This window comes from Diabrotica undecimpunctata, chromosome 7 (genome assembly GCF_040954645.1).
Source record: "Diabrotica undecimpunctata isolate CICGRU chromosome 7, icDiaUnde3, whole genome shotgun sequence".
In the NCBI taxonomy this organism is placed as follows: domain Eukaryota; kingdom Metazoa; phylum Arthropoda; class Insecta; order Coleoptera; family Chrysomelidae; genus Diabrotica; species Diabrotica undecimpunctata.
Genome location: NC_092809.1, coordinates 95,725,402 through 95,742,908, shown reverse-complemented (window position 1 = coordinate 95,742,908; position 17,507 = coordinate 95,725,402). Strand labels below are relative to the sequence as shown.

At 33.5% G+C, this 17,507-nt stretch overlaps 1 pseudogene; it reads right to left on the bottom strand.

Moving 5' to 3' along the window:
• LOC140446553 (venom allergen 3-like) overlaps window positions 1–15,333 on the bottom strand; it is a 195,158-nt pseudogene extending 179,825 nt beyond the window's left edge.
• Between the last annotated feature and the right edge of the window lie 2,174 nt (window positions 15,334–17,507).

Here is a 17,507-nt window from a genome sequence, read left to right as displayed (position 1 = left end):
TATATATATATATATATATATATATATAAATGTATAGATATATATTTACTTCACGTCATTCCAAATTCAGGCTTGAATTGAATTATTATACTAAAAGATTGAATTCACTATGTTATCAACGAATGTTCCCGCATAGTGAATACGCAAAAGAATATAAAATGTTTGTTATACATTTCGAAACACGGGTACACCATTTATTGATTACAAATCCTATCAAATCCAAGTCTAAAATTGTACTGTCAGCTTTATTTACTAAATCGGTGTTAACTATTTTTGAACATATCTGTTAGAAGCACTATTCATTGATTGTGGTAGCAAAAATCAATATACGATTCAAGCAATAAAGGCACATATACCTGGAAATTAATTAAACGCAATAGAGTTGCAATTTGTTTATACTTTAACAAAAAAAGAGTAAATTAAAGGCAATATGGGCACAAATACGTCTAAGTAAATAAAACATATTATCACATTTGAATATTACAAAAATAATGATAGAAGAGGTATATATATATATATATATATATATATATATATATATATATATATATATATATATATATATATTTAAAATATATTCAATAGTTGAATAGCAGAGGTTTGATCGGTCAATAATTGGCAAATGAAAGTCGTCAACTACTTCATTGATTTATTTGAATACGTTTCGCTTTTATTTTTAAAAGCATCTTCAGTTCACTATAAATAGAAAAGATCTTAGAATATAGGTAAACAACGAACAGGGTGCATACTTACAAAAACAATTTTTATGTTTTTTCTATATGTTATAAAAACTCTACGATAACTTAACATTAAAACTTACTAACTAAACGAGAAAAAAGAAACAAAAAACACAAGAAAAACTGTAAAAGAGTACTATTGTTCATTTAATTTTGACCGATAGCTTCATTTGAATGTTGGTTTAAGCTCATTCATGTTTCAAGGGTCAAACTACACTAATCGTTTTGATTGTTTTCTATCCGTTGTAGGATGTTATAATTTCACATGTGGCTTGTTTTCGTACATGTGTTTATTTGGAATGCAAGGAGGTACAATTATGAGGGAATTGGTAAACGAAAATGGACCTACCTTTTTTTAAAAAGGATTCAATTTTTCTTAAAAAAAAAAGAAGAAGAATAGGAATAAAGGTAATGTCTTGTAAGGGTTTTTTATTTTTTTTTTAACAAAAATAACCCTTACAAGCCAATAACTTCATTCCTATCCTTCTTTCTTTTTTTTCTTAAGAAAAAATTAATCCTTTTTTAAAAAAGGTCGGTTTCTTTTCGTTTACCAATTCTCCAAGTTTGGGAGGATTTAGGCTTGCACACCCCCTATTTAAAATTTTTCTGTGCGCTTAGATTTTGTTGTTTCTTTTGTATAAAAAATGCTTTCATGAAAGTAACGTGTCCATTTTAATTACAAAATGTCAAGATATAATGCAAAAAACCATAGCCATAGAACTTAACGTAGAAGAAACATTTCTGGCGCTGCGAACCACAGGATATTTCATACAGAAACTTAGTCGTTTCCTGGTCTACAATAGTTCGATGAAATCCTGAAGAACCTGGTAAAAGAAAAAAATGTATTGGAAATCAATCACGATCAAACTTGCGTAAGTTTTTCCTTTCTTTACCATTGGTTATGAGCATTTGTTATTTTTATTGAATTTTTTAAACAGTTACATTGAATTTATTTATATTATTTGAAACATTTTTACTTCTACAAATTTTATATATATTTGCATTTATATTTTACATGTTGCATATATTTTATGAGTACATTGAATGATATTTCCCAAAATAGTATCGAAAATTCAGGTTTACTATTCGATAATTTAAATTTAAAAATAAAAAAAAAATCTACAAACCTCTAAATCCAAGCCTGCATCTAAATTACGTTCCAAAATGTCGATGACCAATAGCGATATTGCTGGTCTTTGCTCAACTCTGCCCGAATTATCTTCTGGAGACAACTTCTCCATCTTGATCAAAGCAGTAGATAATTTAATATTTTTGTTAGGCACCCAAGACTTAAATCCGTCCCAAGAGTTTATTTTAAATTCCCACATCGTATCTCGAATTAAGGGAGAACGTAGAAATTTCCTAAATTATTCAAATAAAACTAATTGGACAGATAATTGTCCAGCTTTATTAATAAATTACGGAGACAGACGTTCCAAAGACATATTAGTAACACAATTATCCACCACCGTCCAAAAACATAGCGAATCTTACGACACTTATCATCAAAGAATAACTACAAATCTGAACGACTTACTCCAACACATCACCCTAAACGACAATCTCGCAACAGTAACTTTTAAAACCCCGTATTTTAAAAAAAATTGCCCTTAAGACCTTCTGCACTGGAATCAATGAGCCTTATTGCGAATATTTATCGCATTTTGCACTAAATTCCCTAGAGGAAGCCCTTCAAAAGTGTATTACATATGATAACCACAAAAATCAGCAACAATGCATGAACTTCCTGAAGAGCCAACAAAACAAAAAGCACCCAATGAAAAATAAACCCTATCAATCTTCAAATAATCAAAGATCCACAAACTTCCAACCCACGCACTCAAACTCTGTCAGACCTTCGACTCACAACACACCTTTCCGTAACACAGAGCCCAACTTTAACTTCACTTCACAACAGAACTACAATTTTCCTCAAAGACAAAATTTCGGTTTTTACGAACAAAATCAATCTTTCCAACGAACCTATCAAGGAAACAATGTCCCGAAAAATGTCCAACAAAGAATAAACAAATATAAAACTCCTCGATCCCAACCAAATTTTGGCACTCCAGTGAGCAGTGTTCAAACTGCCACAACCAGAAACCATCAGCCCATGACAATTACCACTAATAGAAGCTACAATTCTAATAAAGATTCAAATGATATCCAATATTTCGAAAACGATTTCGAAAATTCTGAATCCGAACAAGAGCCCAATTTTCTTGATGAAAATCATCAGGATTTTCAAGCCATCCCGTTAGACGATCATCCACCCTTTGTATAAATCTACATAATATAGAAAGTTCCCCTGGGTTGCCCTACTTCGTCACACCCAAAACACATCTGAGCGTTTTAATTGACACCGGCGGATCCCATTCGATTATAAATACGCGAGCTCCCATACTATTTGATAAAAACCATATTTATCGAAAACCCTTTTTGCTAACATCGATGAAAGTTAGTTCCAAACATGAATTAAACATTAAGACGCCACTATTTATAGAATATGGAATTCCTCAAACATTCGACGTAAAAATTGCTGATTTTAGCCAGCACTTTGATATCCTGCTAGGTAACCACGACCTAAAAATGTTCAATGCCACTATAAACTACGCAACTCACACATTACCCTATTCCACACAAAGATCATGTTATGATTTTCCACCTGCAAGCTACTATACAAATAATAAATGGTTCGACACTTGTATAGGACAAGGCGACAACATAGTCTGTTCCAACCATGTACAATCCCAATGTAACATACCCAATGTAGATAATTGCACGAAAACATTAATCACAGAGAACTTTTTCCAAGAGACCAGCAAAATCATATTGCTGGGAATAGTTCACCCGATGAGAATCCAGCAGATAGAAATCAATTCAAACAGCCTCTTGACGATATATGTACCAATATAAGCTCCCCTACTATTGAGACTCAGCAGATTCTGATGTCCGAAGTTATAAAAAGGAAGAAATCAATATTTTTATTATTATTGTAATTATTATGTTTCAATAGTCAATTTTAAATCTTTAAATGTAGTAGTTTGTGGTATTTTCAAAATTGTAACTTTTAATTTTCGAACATTTCTATATAAAATATATATATATATATATATATATATATATATATATATATATATATATATATATATATATAAACGTTTTAAACGTTTCAACGTTTGGCATTCCTTTCCTCAGGTAGCTGTAGCTTCCTCCGTGGTTGGTGTTAGTTGTTGCCCTGGAAACCATCAGGGTCTTCTAACTCTAATGCCACAAATTGGTTGCATTGTTCCTGTATTGATCCTTTCCCAAGTTAATATGCTCCTTTTCTAACATGGCTGCACCGTACTGAAGACGACCAATAGTCAGAAATACGTATATACGGTTGCCTTCCATCGATATACCATTTTTGGTTTTCTGTTTTGCGAGACATGCCATTACTTTTTACTTTTATTATTCACTCGCATTATCCTTTTCCATTTGTTTTAAACGTTTCAACGTTTGGCATTCCTTTCCTCAGGTAGCTGTAGCTTCCTCCGTGGTTGGTGTTAGTTGTTGCCCTGGAAACCATCAGGGTCTTCTAACTCTAATGCCACAAATTGGTTGCATTGTTCCTGTATTGATCCTTTCCCAAGTTAATATGCTCCTTTTCTAACTTGGCTGCACCGTACTGAAGACGACCAATAGTCAGAAATACGTATATACGGTTGCCTTCCATCGATATACCATTTTTGGTTTTCTGTTTTGCGAGACATGCCATTACTTTTTACTTATATATATATATATATATATATATATATATATATATATATATATATATATATATATATATATATATATATATATATATATATATATATATATATTGTATTTATAAATGTTTGCTTATTTAAATAATTTTGTAGATGAACTGACGATGATACATTAAAAACAGAGACTGTGACAGCTTCCAGATTTTCAAACATACCTGGGATATTGAGCACAGAGGGCATTGGAAATATGCATCAATAGCAATTGAAGAAACGGACAGCAAAAACAGAAAAATAAAAGGAACATTCCTCGTCTTACTCAATGAAGAAAGATATGTAACCAACACATCAATAGAATATAGTAGGCTCTGGTTACCAATGCTGTACCAATACGTAGAATAGGGTAGAATTTCAAGAACGTGGAAACCAAAAACAAGTTAGAACTGTAATAGTAGGCTCACCAATAAGATTAACAATAAAAAAGATTATATATATATATATATATATATATATATATATATATATATACCGGTATTTAGGCGCCACGCCTTTCCGGTAGGGATCTATGGAAAAGTATCACCGAGCCGCGAGCCCTTATCTCTTGCCGTACTGCTCCCCCATAGGCCGATCAGACACCAGCATATTCTAGTCTAAGCCGCAGATTCATCTAGAATTTTAAACTGCTGCGTTAGTCTTTTTTTTTCTGTACGCCGAGCTGGGGCTCGAACCCACATCCACTGAACCATTCGACAGTGAAGCTAATGAGAATCGGCCGCCTAGTCCGCTTCGGCTATCTGACCGACCAGAAAAAATTATATATATATATATATATATATATATATATATATATATATATATATATATATATATATATATATATATATATATATATATATATATATATATATATATATATATATATATATATATATATATATATATATATATATATATATATATATATATATATATATATATATATATATATATATATATATATATATATATATTCGGTTTTTTATAACGTCTTACGACGTTGTCCGACTCCCAAACGCCACTGTATTCTGTCTTGAGTTAGGTTTTCGTCCAGATTTCGAGCGCTAATCGCTTTCCTAACTCCCAGGTTCCAGCTCTGCGGTGGTCTTCCTCGTTTCCTCTTCTCTGGGGGTTGCCACACCATCGTTTTTTTAGGCAATCTTTCGTCCCCCATTCGGCTCACATGCCCATACCATATGAGCTGTTTTCTCTCAATATCCTCAACTATAGTGCCCTCTATACCCATTTGTTGTTTTATCACTTCATTCCGTATTCTGTCGGCTCTTGATATTCTCATCGATCTTCTGATGGCATCCATTTCCGTGGCTTCGACCTTTTTCTTATATTTTTCGGTTATTCTCCATGTCTCAGCTCCATAAAGTAGGCTAGTTTTAACCATTGTCTCATAGATGTTCCATTGTCTTTTCTTTGATATTTCTTTACTCCATAGAATTTCGTTCAAACATGCTATAGCTCTTCGTGCTTGTACAATTCGATGTTCTATTTCTCGTTCGTCTTTTCCACTACGGTCGAAGATGACGCCCAGGTATTTATATTCGTTGCATGGATTTATTTTTTGATTGTCATCGATATCGAGTTGTTCGATGCATAAAAAATTATAAATGTATTTAAATATCTGAAGACGAACAAAGCATCCGGATCAGAGGGTATACACGGGAAATTGTTTAAGTACTGAACGAACAAGCTAGACGAACATCTTCGACAACTATTTCAAGAACGCTTAGACACAAGTGAAATCTTTAAGAAATGAAAAACATCATATCTCATTACTATACATAAAAAGAATGAAAAGAATAATTGTGAAAATTACCGAGGAATAGCTGTAAGCGGATCTGTGAGTGGAATTTGTGGGAAGGTTTTGAAGAATAGAATCGAGAAAGAATTAAAATATTTAGATTCTGAAGCAGAAGAATATGCAGGATTTTGTACCGAATAATCTACAATTGACGAATTGACCACATTTTCTCCTTAACTCAAATAATAGAAAAAAATATGACACGGAATCAAGAAATTCATATGCTGTTCGTCAACCCACGAAAAGCCAGAGTTTAAAAGCCTCGATTCTTTTTAAATTGCATTTTTAATGAACAGGTTTCATCTATAATAATATTGAAAATACACTAACCCGCAAAAGTAACCGAACACTAACAAGTTTATTTTAATAAAAGGTATTTGAAAAACTTAAAATCCAATAAATTATTTTTATTTTATGTTCAATAACAAACCATAAAATAAAAAACAAATTCGAAAATATTTGTTAATGTAGCAACAAATAAAAATTTACAATTTTTTATTCCTGAGATAGATATTTTTCAAATCACAATTATAAAATATTTCTAAAATATGGATACTAAAATCAAGTATTTCCTCCTTGTGCTCGAATAACAGCTCTCATCCTTTCTGGCATAGACTGGATCAAAGAAGCAATCTCGTATTGCATTATTTGTTCCCACTCGTTTAGTAGCGCCTGTTCTAATGCTACCACAGCTGTAAAGTCGCCATAATTTTGCCTAAATACTCTTTCCAAGCTGCCCCACAAAGGCTCTATCCTATCGGATTAAGATCTGGGCTTTTATGTGGCCAAGCTAGTTACTGAAAACCAACATCTGTAACACATGTTCTTCCAGACATTCCCTAGGGAACCAATCAGAATTAAGGCCACCTATTTCTAACATAACAATATCTGTATGTGCTTCAAAAAAATGCTGTCCCATACCATTATAACTACACCACCAAACTGTATTCTAGGAGTTAAGCAACATTAGGCATAGCATTCTCCTGTCCTTCTACACACTTTTTGGCGGCCATCATTTAAATATATCGTAAAACGAGATTCTTCTGTAAACAGAACGTTTGTCCACTCTTTATATTCCAATATGAATGAGCAAGATAGAATTCCAAGCGTTACATAAGATGATACAGTTGTCGCTTAATCTTCTGTATACGGTGTCACGTGAAACTGTGATACCATGAGCATATAGCACTCTCCTAGGCAAAGCTGTAGCAGTAGCTGTCTGTTCTCGAAGCACTTGACGTCTAAGAAACTGATCTTCCTCGGTGTTTGTTAATTTTAGTCTTTCCTGTACTTTCATTGCTCTTTTTTTTGGTCTTCTTGAGTAAGAACCAGTTTCTTGAACTCTTTGTAAAAAATTGTATATTCTGATTTGCGGAAAGCTAACCATATCTGCGATACATCGAATGGAGCTCCCATCATTATGAAGAGCAAGTGCTTGCGCTACTTAATCTGGTCTCATTACAAATTATTTTATTATTATTAAGAATGCTTTTATTTCCCGAAAAAGCGAACAAAATCCACGAAAAAGGAATACAATTAATTTAATAAGCATTATTTTAAGAAACTATTCGATTTATCTAGGACACCTTAACAAGAACTTTCTTTTAAGTTGCAAAAAATAAATGTGTAAAATATTAAGCTCATGGATAGAAACAACTTATGTTTTGATAAATATATTAAACAAAAATATACATTTATACAGAGCAATTTAACAAAACTAAAAGAAAAAAACGATGAAATTTTAAGTGACCGGTTACCTTTGCGGGTCAGTGTATATAACATCGAATGCTACATATGTCAATCTCTATTCGCCTGTTTATTTCTACAGTATGAGCAATGGTTTCATTGATCAAAGTTACCACGTACTGATATTTTTCTACTTGTTCTATCACGTTACCATTAATTGTCAATATGTGGTGTATATTTTGTGGTCTTTATATATATATATATATATATATATATATATATATACATATATATATATATATATATATATATACAACTCCTAAGTGGAGCATAGAGCTTCAGTGAAAACGCGCCATCGGGTTCTATATTGCGCTAAAACTTTCACCTCATTCCAAGACTTTCCTTGACCTCTTGTCTCGTCCATGATGAATCTTCTCCAAATTTGTACTGTGCGACCTCTTTGTCTTCTTCCTTGGGGATTCCACTCTAGGGCAATCGTTTCAACACTGGAATTATTTTTTCTGAGTTTGTGACTAATCCAATTCCACTTTCTGGACTTTATTTGGTGATCTACTCTTTTTTGTTCGGTCAGGTGTAGTAGATCTTCGTTTCTAATGATATTAGGCCAGAAAATACTAAGAATTCGTCGTAGACATTTATTAATAAAGGTCTGCAGTTTATCTGTAAGGGTTTTTGTCACTTTTCAGGTTTCACATCAGTAGAGTAGAACAGACATGACATTTGACTGAAATATGCGGATCTTTGTCCTTGTAGTATACTCGCCGAATCTGCAAACAGTGCTTGTTGAGCTTTTCGTATCCTTATACGAATATCGTCCTCTGTACCTCCGCTTTCTGTTATGACACTTCCAAGATACGTAAAGTTTTCCACATTTTTAATGTGAATGCTGTTGATAGTAAATAGCGTGTTGTTTCTTGTATTTACTCTCATGGATTTGGTTTTACCAATGTTGATTTTCAAATCTACTTAATTGGCTTCAGTGTAAAGTGTTTTCAATTGATCAGCCACATCTTGAAACCTTGGACATAACAGGCAGATATCGTCGGCGTATTCCAGATCGCTTAGGCGTGAGGTTAACGTCTATTGTATCCCTCTTGTGTCGGAGTCTAGTTTGGAGAGTACATAGTCTGCTATGTTAAAAATAAACGGAGAAAGCACGCATCCCTGTCTGACTCCAGTAAGTATGTCAAATTCGTCGCTGTTGATTTCATTGTGTGTCACTCTGCATTTCGCATCAGTGTACAGTGACTTTATAATGGAAATTATTTTATGCTCGATGTTTCTTAGCTCTAAAATTTTCCATAAAGCAGCATGAGATAAGCTGTCAAAGGCACGCTCGAAGTCAACAAAAATCATGTGTAGAGGTGTGTTCCATTCAACCGATTGTTCCATTATTACCCTCACAGTATTAATGTACTCTATGCAGAATGATTCTGCTCTAAAGCCTGCTTGACCAGCTCGAAATTCAATCTTGTTTGTTAATCTTTTAAGTATGATGGTCTTTTTGTAATTAGCATGTTGCTCCCGGTTTGATATTATTGCGCGTGGTTTTGAAAATTTCTTCAGAATATAAGTTAAACTAAAGTGGCGATAAAACGCATCCCTGTCTAACTTCTCTACAGATCTCCATTTCTTCTGTTGCCCATCGATTTGAACTATGGCACTTTGATTCCAATATAATGTTTAGATTATGTGTATGATTTTACTGTCAATGTGCTTTTTCATTGATAATAGTTTTCATGTCTTACTATATTCAAAGCTTTTTCGTAATCTACAAAGCATAAGTGTAGGTTAATGTTTGCATCACTGACATCGCTGAATTAGTATTTTGATGGCAAATATTCCCATAGATTCTCTTATGTATTAGTTTGAGCAGTACTTTTAAAGTATGACTCCCTTGCGTTATTATTCCCGTATCGTACATCATATTGAACAAATCTGCCAATACTTCCAAGTTATCCCCTTCCACTTGTTTTAAAATGTCTACAGGTATTTCATCTAACCCAGCTGCCTTATTATCTTTATTGTTTTTGATAGCATATTTAATTTCATCTTTCATGATCTTCTGTCTCTCTAAAGGATTTAATTCTTGCATCTCCTGCATTTCACCTCTTTCATCTTGGAAAAGTTCTCTAAAATACTTCTCCCATCTTCTTAATTTCTCAGTTATATCTATTAGCAGTACTCCTTTCTTGTCTTTTATGTGTCCTTATTGACTTTTTGACCCATTCCGGTCACTTATTTTTTTGTACATATTTTTCATATCACATTTTGTTTGTATTTCTTTTAACTCTTTACATTGTTTCATCAAATATATTTCCTTAGGTTTATGCTTTTGTACATCTTTTCCTTTATATTTTCTTCTTTCTTCCATCTGCAGTAGTATTTCTTTTGTCATCCATTGTTGCCATGGGATTTTCAACTAAATATTTCTCAGTTACAGTGATTTATCATAGTACGTACTGTGGCGTCAGAGTAGTGTTTTGCTATTATATAAGCATGAATAAATTAAAATAAAGTGGCAAGTTCAAGTAAATGTTTCCTAACTTGATGCGGACTTAGAAGAAATACACTCAGATTCAAATACAAACTTAGATGCAAAAAAAAACGCAACGGAGAAAATTTTGGTCAAATTCAAAGTATTTCAGTTTTTTTGTTTTAAGCCCCACTGTGATGATTTTTTTAGCACACTGTGTATAAATTTACAAATTTTAATTTGGTATAGTCAGTGATTGATAAAATTGTATATTTGACTTATTGTACGGGGTTAATTAAAACGTGGTTTTATTATCTTAACTTCGAAACATCCTGTGGAACAATTTCGTTTGCGAACTTTCGTAAAAATTTATTTTTCGGTTGCAACCATGTCTCCTAAGCATTGTGTTTTTTGTTTCATGTCAAAATATGCCTTGGTTTATTTTTTAGATGCAAATGAATTTGCCACCCACAATTTAGGACTTTTTTTAATTATGATTATTTTGAAGGTCTTTTGTAATACGACGAGGTGGCTTTGCTGACTGTTATCATTATGTCATATTGACACTTATATTTTGTTTACCTAGGATTGATCATGGTTCTTAGTGTCGCAGATTGTGTGAAAGCCGTCGTTCTACCATCCAAAGGGTAGTGGAACGTTGTATACGAACTGGTACAAACAAACGTAAAGCGGGAAGTGGCAGGAAGTGCAAAACTACCGCTTTAGATGATCGTTATATACGAGTCAACGCTTTACGGGATCGTCATTTAACAGCGGTGCAAACAAGAAATCAGCTTCAAGAGGTTCGAGGCAATAATGTAAGTGTATTTACAGTTCGTCGATGATTACATGAATTTGGTTTGTAATTTTGCAAACCAGCAACTGGGCCCAAATTACTACCACGGCACAAAGTGGCTAGACTACAATTTTCCAGGGAACATTTACGTTGGAAAAGGTAAAAGAAATAATAAATTAGACTTACTCACAATCAATTTAATTTAACTATCCAGACGACCGGTTTCACTTTCTACAATATGCAAAGCATCTTCAGGTCTCGATACAAAGTTAAATAAATGCTGAAATAATAAACCCATATTAGGGTGTTGTCTAATAAAGATAAACAAAGATAGATGATATAAATTATATAAATTACAGTAATTATGCCAATATTACATGTCTGTGGTTTATCAAAATGAATTAAATGTTTAAGCAGACAAGGTAAGACCCAAAAATTGGTAAAATAGTCTATTAAACTGTAATGAATTAATAAATGAACAAATAAATGAAACATTACTTAACTACCGGTACTCTATTAATTGATGGTTGAAAGAACATGGTTCAAACTATCCTGTATTGTTGTTTGGAGAACTCAAGTCTGCTATTGTAATTGTTTGACAGTAAACGGGGAAGTTCTTAAGGAGACAGATTTTATCCAATGAAGTAGAGATAGGTTTAATGTAATTGTTTGTTTGATGAAAGTAATGTTCTATACCATTGAGTTATTTAAAAGTTATAAATAATAAAAATAAATAAATAAAAAGTCATTGCGTTATTTAACTTTTAAATAACTCAATGGTATAGAACATTACTTTCATCAAACAAACAATTACATTAAACCTATCTCTACTTCATTGGATAAAATCTGTCTCCTTAAGAACTTCCCCGTTTACTGTCAAACAATTACAATAGCAGACTTGAGTTCTGCAAACAACAATACAGGATAGTTTGAACCATGTTCTTTCAACCATCAATTAATAGAGTACTGGCATGTAAGTAATGTTAAAAGGACACTTTAAGACACACAGAAAACACACAGAAAACACTTAAAAAAAAGGGGGTGGACGAAACAGACATTAAATTTAAAAAAGGGGGAGGATTTGAAAGCACTACATCTTTTACTTGGAGACAATGAGTTTTTTATGTTATTGTAGTCTCTCTCTCCAAGTAAAAGATGTGTGTTTTCTGTGTGTCTTAAAGTGTCCTCAATTTTAATTTTTTAACTTTAAATGTTGGACTTTACAACCATTTGCCACATATTACGACAGAACTTTATCAAAGAAATTTGATAATTACAAGTTGATAGAGTTGCACACCCACACAATTTGTACATCTAATTTCATTCATTGTCTCACAACTGTCACCTTCAAAAATAAAATCTCAATAAATAACACACATTTCATAAATATATCTCTGGAATAAATATAAATAACTTTTAAATAAATCAATGGTATAGAACATTACTTTCATCAAACAAACAATTACATTACATCTATCTCTACTGCATTGGATACAATCTGTCTCCTCAAGAACTTCCCCGTTTACTGTCAAACAATTACAATAGCAGACTTGAGTTCTCCAATCAACAATACAGGATAGTTTGAACCATGTTCTTTCAACCATCAATTTATAGAGTACCGGCATGTAAGTAATGTTTTATTTATTTGTTCATTTATTAATTTATTACAGTTTAATAGACTATTTTACCAATTGGTGGGTCTTACCTTGTCTGCTTAAACATTTTATTCATTTTGAAAACCCAGACATGCAATATTGGCATAATTATTGTAATTTATATAATTTATATCATCTATCTTTGTTTATCTTTATTAGACAACACCCTAATATGGGTTTATTATTTCAGCAGTTATTTAACTTTGTATCGAGACCTGAAGATACTTTGCATATTGTAGAAAGCGAAACCGGTCGTCTGGATAGTTAAATTAAATTGATTGTGAGTAAGTCTAACTTATTATTTCTTTTACCTTTTGAAATGGACTCACACAAGCAACACATTCATGATTTACGTTGGAATTTAGGACAATAAAGTAATGCTCTTTTTACGGATGAGTCGAGATACTGTCTTCACTCATCAGATGGGAGAGAACGAGTATGGCGTCGAACTGGAGAGAGATTTGTGGAGTGCGCTTTCAGTCTCCGCGTTAGCCGTGGAGGAGGTCCGGTGATGGTATGGGCAGAAATATCCCTAGAGGCGCGCACTGAATTAGTATTTATTGAGGGTTCGTTGACTGCACACAGGTATATTGCGGAAATTTTAGCGACTCACGTAGAGTATCCTTTTCTCAATATATCGGCGATGATTTTCTATTAATGCAAGATAATGCGTGACACCACTCTGCAATGTGTGTTACGTAATATTTAGAGGAAGTTGGTATTAATAAAATGAACTGGCCAGCGTGTTCGCTAGATCTGAACCCAATAGAGCACGTTTGGGACATGCTTGGTAGAAATATTAGAGGTCGCAAAGTCGCGTCAGCCTCAATTAACGAACTTCGCTTGGCTCTAGAAGAGGAATGGCAAAACATCCAACAAGACGATATTCGCAACCTCATAGACAGCATAAGCCAACGTGTACAGGCAGTTATAGAGGCTAGTGGAGGCAATACAAAGTATTAAGTTATTTTTTAGTAGTGTTTCTTTGTTATTTGCGTACTTAGGTTAAGTTACATTTAAGTTGTTTTTTTTATGTTTTGTTATTGTTATCATTGTTCATTAAAACCAAGATCATGTCGTTGCTTTTAATCATTATTTAAGTGCAGTGCTTTTGGGGTATCGATATGACATTCCTTCGATATTAGTCACCAAAGCCCCCATCGTCGTATTACAAATTAATACAAAAGATTATTAAGAAAAAGTCGTAAATTGTGGGTGGCAAAGTCATTTCGCTCCTAAAAATAAACCAATCCATATTTTTACATGAAACAAAAAACATAATACTTAGAAGACATTGTTGCAATCGAAAAACAAGGTTTTACGCAAATCCGCCAACGGAATTATTCCACAGGATGTTTCAAAGTTTGGATAAAAAACTATCTTTCGATTAACCCAATAAGTCAAATACAAATTTGATTAAAAAACTCACTATACTTGATTAAAATTTATAAATTTTTACACAGTATGCTAAAAAAATCATCAAAATAGAGATAAAAATAAAAAAAGTGAAATACTTTGAATTTGACCAAAATTTTCTACGTTGCGTTTTTTTTGCATTTGAGCGACGACGATAAATTTAGTGATATCGAAGTCGATTCTGTAAGTGATTTAGAATCAGATCATGAAAGTTTAGACAGTCATGATAGCAATCCTATAATTCAAAGCAGCTGTGAAAGAAGCTAGTAAAAGAGCAACAAAAAAATTCTGAACGCTTAGAGATTAAGCCGAAAGTAGATAAACTGCAGACCACAGGTCAAAGAAAAAGATACTACATAAATATGTTCAGATCAAGAAATCGGCATTCCAAACAAATATGTTTAAACTGCTCTGAACATGCAAAAAATATCTGTACTGAATGTTACAATCATTAAGTATTGTTTCTTTCTTATATTATTTTTGTTTACTGTTTTTTTGTAAAAAATAAAATATTTTATTTTGAACAAAGAAAACATTTTTTACTGTATAAAAGCAAAATAAAACCATAATACATTGATATGTTATAATACTAAGCCTTTGTGCGTGTGTAAATTGTTTAACATTTTGGTTTACCTTTATTGTTCCTACATCAACTTATTGAATAAACTTTTAAATATTTTTAAAAAATATATGTAAAATAAAGTAAATACTTACTTGATATGAAGCTGAAGAAGGAAGAATAGCAAACTGCGGTTCAGCTGGCTGTTTGGCAGCTGTGAGTAGCTGTTTGCTGACCGGCGTTTTCGGCTTTTGATACCCGGTCATCAATTGGATGCCGGGTATAGTTGGCGGGCAAATAGAGGTCTGTGAGGCTATTCGGGGCAGCTCCATGCTCCATCAGCAAGAGGCACAGCCTCATCCCGACGATGAAATTCCGAATATTTTTCTTACACCCCAACCGATAAACCGATATGACACAACATATTTTTATTTGATAAAATTAACGTAAGTTCATGCTAGACAGGGAAACATTTGACAGTGCGATTCCAATAGAGAATCACGGGATGCTTTCGCCGCGCGGTTATCTCGGACGGCTCTAACTCTGACATTCGCGGAATGAAGAGACAAGGAAACAATATTAGAGCATCGTGTGCTGCGCTCTATATATCTGCGCGATGCGGGTATTTTAAATGCGGCAGCGTTGCCGTGTTCTACTAAATATAATGTAATCGCAGAACCTTCGTTACTTTATATTATTTAATATATGCTGCCAAATGGTATATTATGTATTTTATTTCATGCCTATGGCTGAGCTCATATTTCTCATTTATAATATACTCAGTGACATTAGAAGTGTTACACCCAAAAGGAATAATTTCTTAAACTCAATTTGTTGGCAACAGAATGACTATATTTAAAATATGCTATGATAACAGTATCAATGTTTTATCTTTTCTACTTTTTGTAAAAATAAAGTTTTATCTTTAAATTTTTTTGTGAAGAGACCGATTTGTGAAAACCGGTTAGTATAGAAATTTTTAGTTAATATTCCTCAGTCTAAATGTATTCAGTGTAAGAAAATGCCTCAAGTTCGATGTTAGCGATTTTGACAGGGGTAGAATTATTGGGTATAGAGACATGGATTTATCGTGAAGCGAAATTTGCCGTGATGTACGGTAATGACGGTTATGCGTGTCTGTCGTATGTGGACAAAAGAAGGTAGAGGAACACGAAGAAGACCAACTGGTCAACCGAGGCGTACCTCAGAGCGTCAAGATAGGTGCTTTCAATTACTGGCTCTGCGAGATCGTTTTGCTACTACGCGTCAAATTGCTAACAAATGGTTTGGAGTAGCAGGTAGACTTGTTAGTATGCGTACACTATACCGTCGCATTTAAGCCTTTGGACTGGTTTCATTCCGCTCACGACTAGTACTTCCTTTGACTGCGGACCACTGTCATCAACGTTTGAATGGGTGCAGAGAACGGCAGCATTAGGTGGTAGAATGGCGTAATGTAGCATTCAGCGATGAATCACGATTCTGTTTAGGAATGCATGATGGTCGTAGGATGGTAAGACGCCGCCGTGAAGAGCGACGAGATATCGGGTTTGCTGTTGAGAGGCATGTACACAGGACAGTTGGAGTAATGGTTTGGGGGCTATTGCCTATGGTAACCGATCACCACTTGTGTTTATTCGAGGCAATATGACAGCGACGCGTTATGTTGCTGACATCTTACAAACCACTTTACTGCCTTATCTCGACGGCCGTCGAGACGTCGTTTTTCAGCAAGACAACGCGCTTTCTCATATTGTTTGTCAAACTATGGGATATGTTGGGAAGGAGACTGTCCACTTTGCACCATCCTCCACAGACTCTGGCACAGTTAATACATGAAGTTCAAGTTGTTTGGAACGAGGTGCCACAAGCAGACAATGCCTAGATGTATACAGGAGTGTATTTAGCTACGGGGTCGCCAAACACATTATTATTATTTTTTTTTTTTTTTATTACTTGTTAATAAAAATTCTTGACAACGTTATTGTTTCATTCCTGATGTAAATCTACCATGTTGCCAAAAAATTAAGTTCAAGAAATTATTCCTTCTGGGTGTGATTCTTCTAATGTCGCTGAGTATAATTGTAAATATTTATTATATAAATTTTTGTTGCGTGTAAAAACATTTGAAGAAATATGTTGGCATGCGTTTGAGTGTTGGTGTTTAGTAAGTACTTTTCAATATTACGAGCCACGTTTAAAATTGGTAACCTTATTTCCCTCTTGTTACACAATAAAACTAAAGACTTAATACTACGATATTAGGTGTATTAGTACCTATATTCTGTAACAAGTTTAGAAAGGAAATTTGATACTAGTTGAAAGTTACGAAGTCGAACGTTAAGAGCTATATCTCACTAGGACACCATGGTGGCACAACCAGTGGCGACACCATGGTTACCGCAGTAACCAAACCGAACAACCAATTGGGCATCCAAGAAACACTTGATTCAATTTCAATATGGACGTTGAAGAGATAGCACTGCACTTATATGTGCGACGAAGAATGCTGGAGAAAATAAGAAAAAAGAGGAAATTTTGGATACATCCTTTTGTTGCT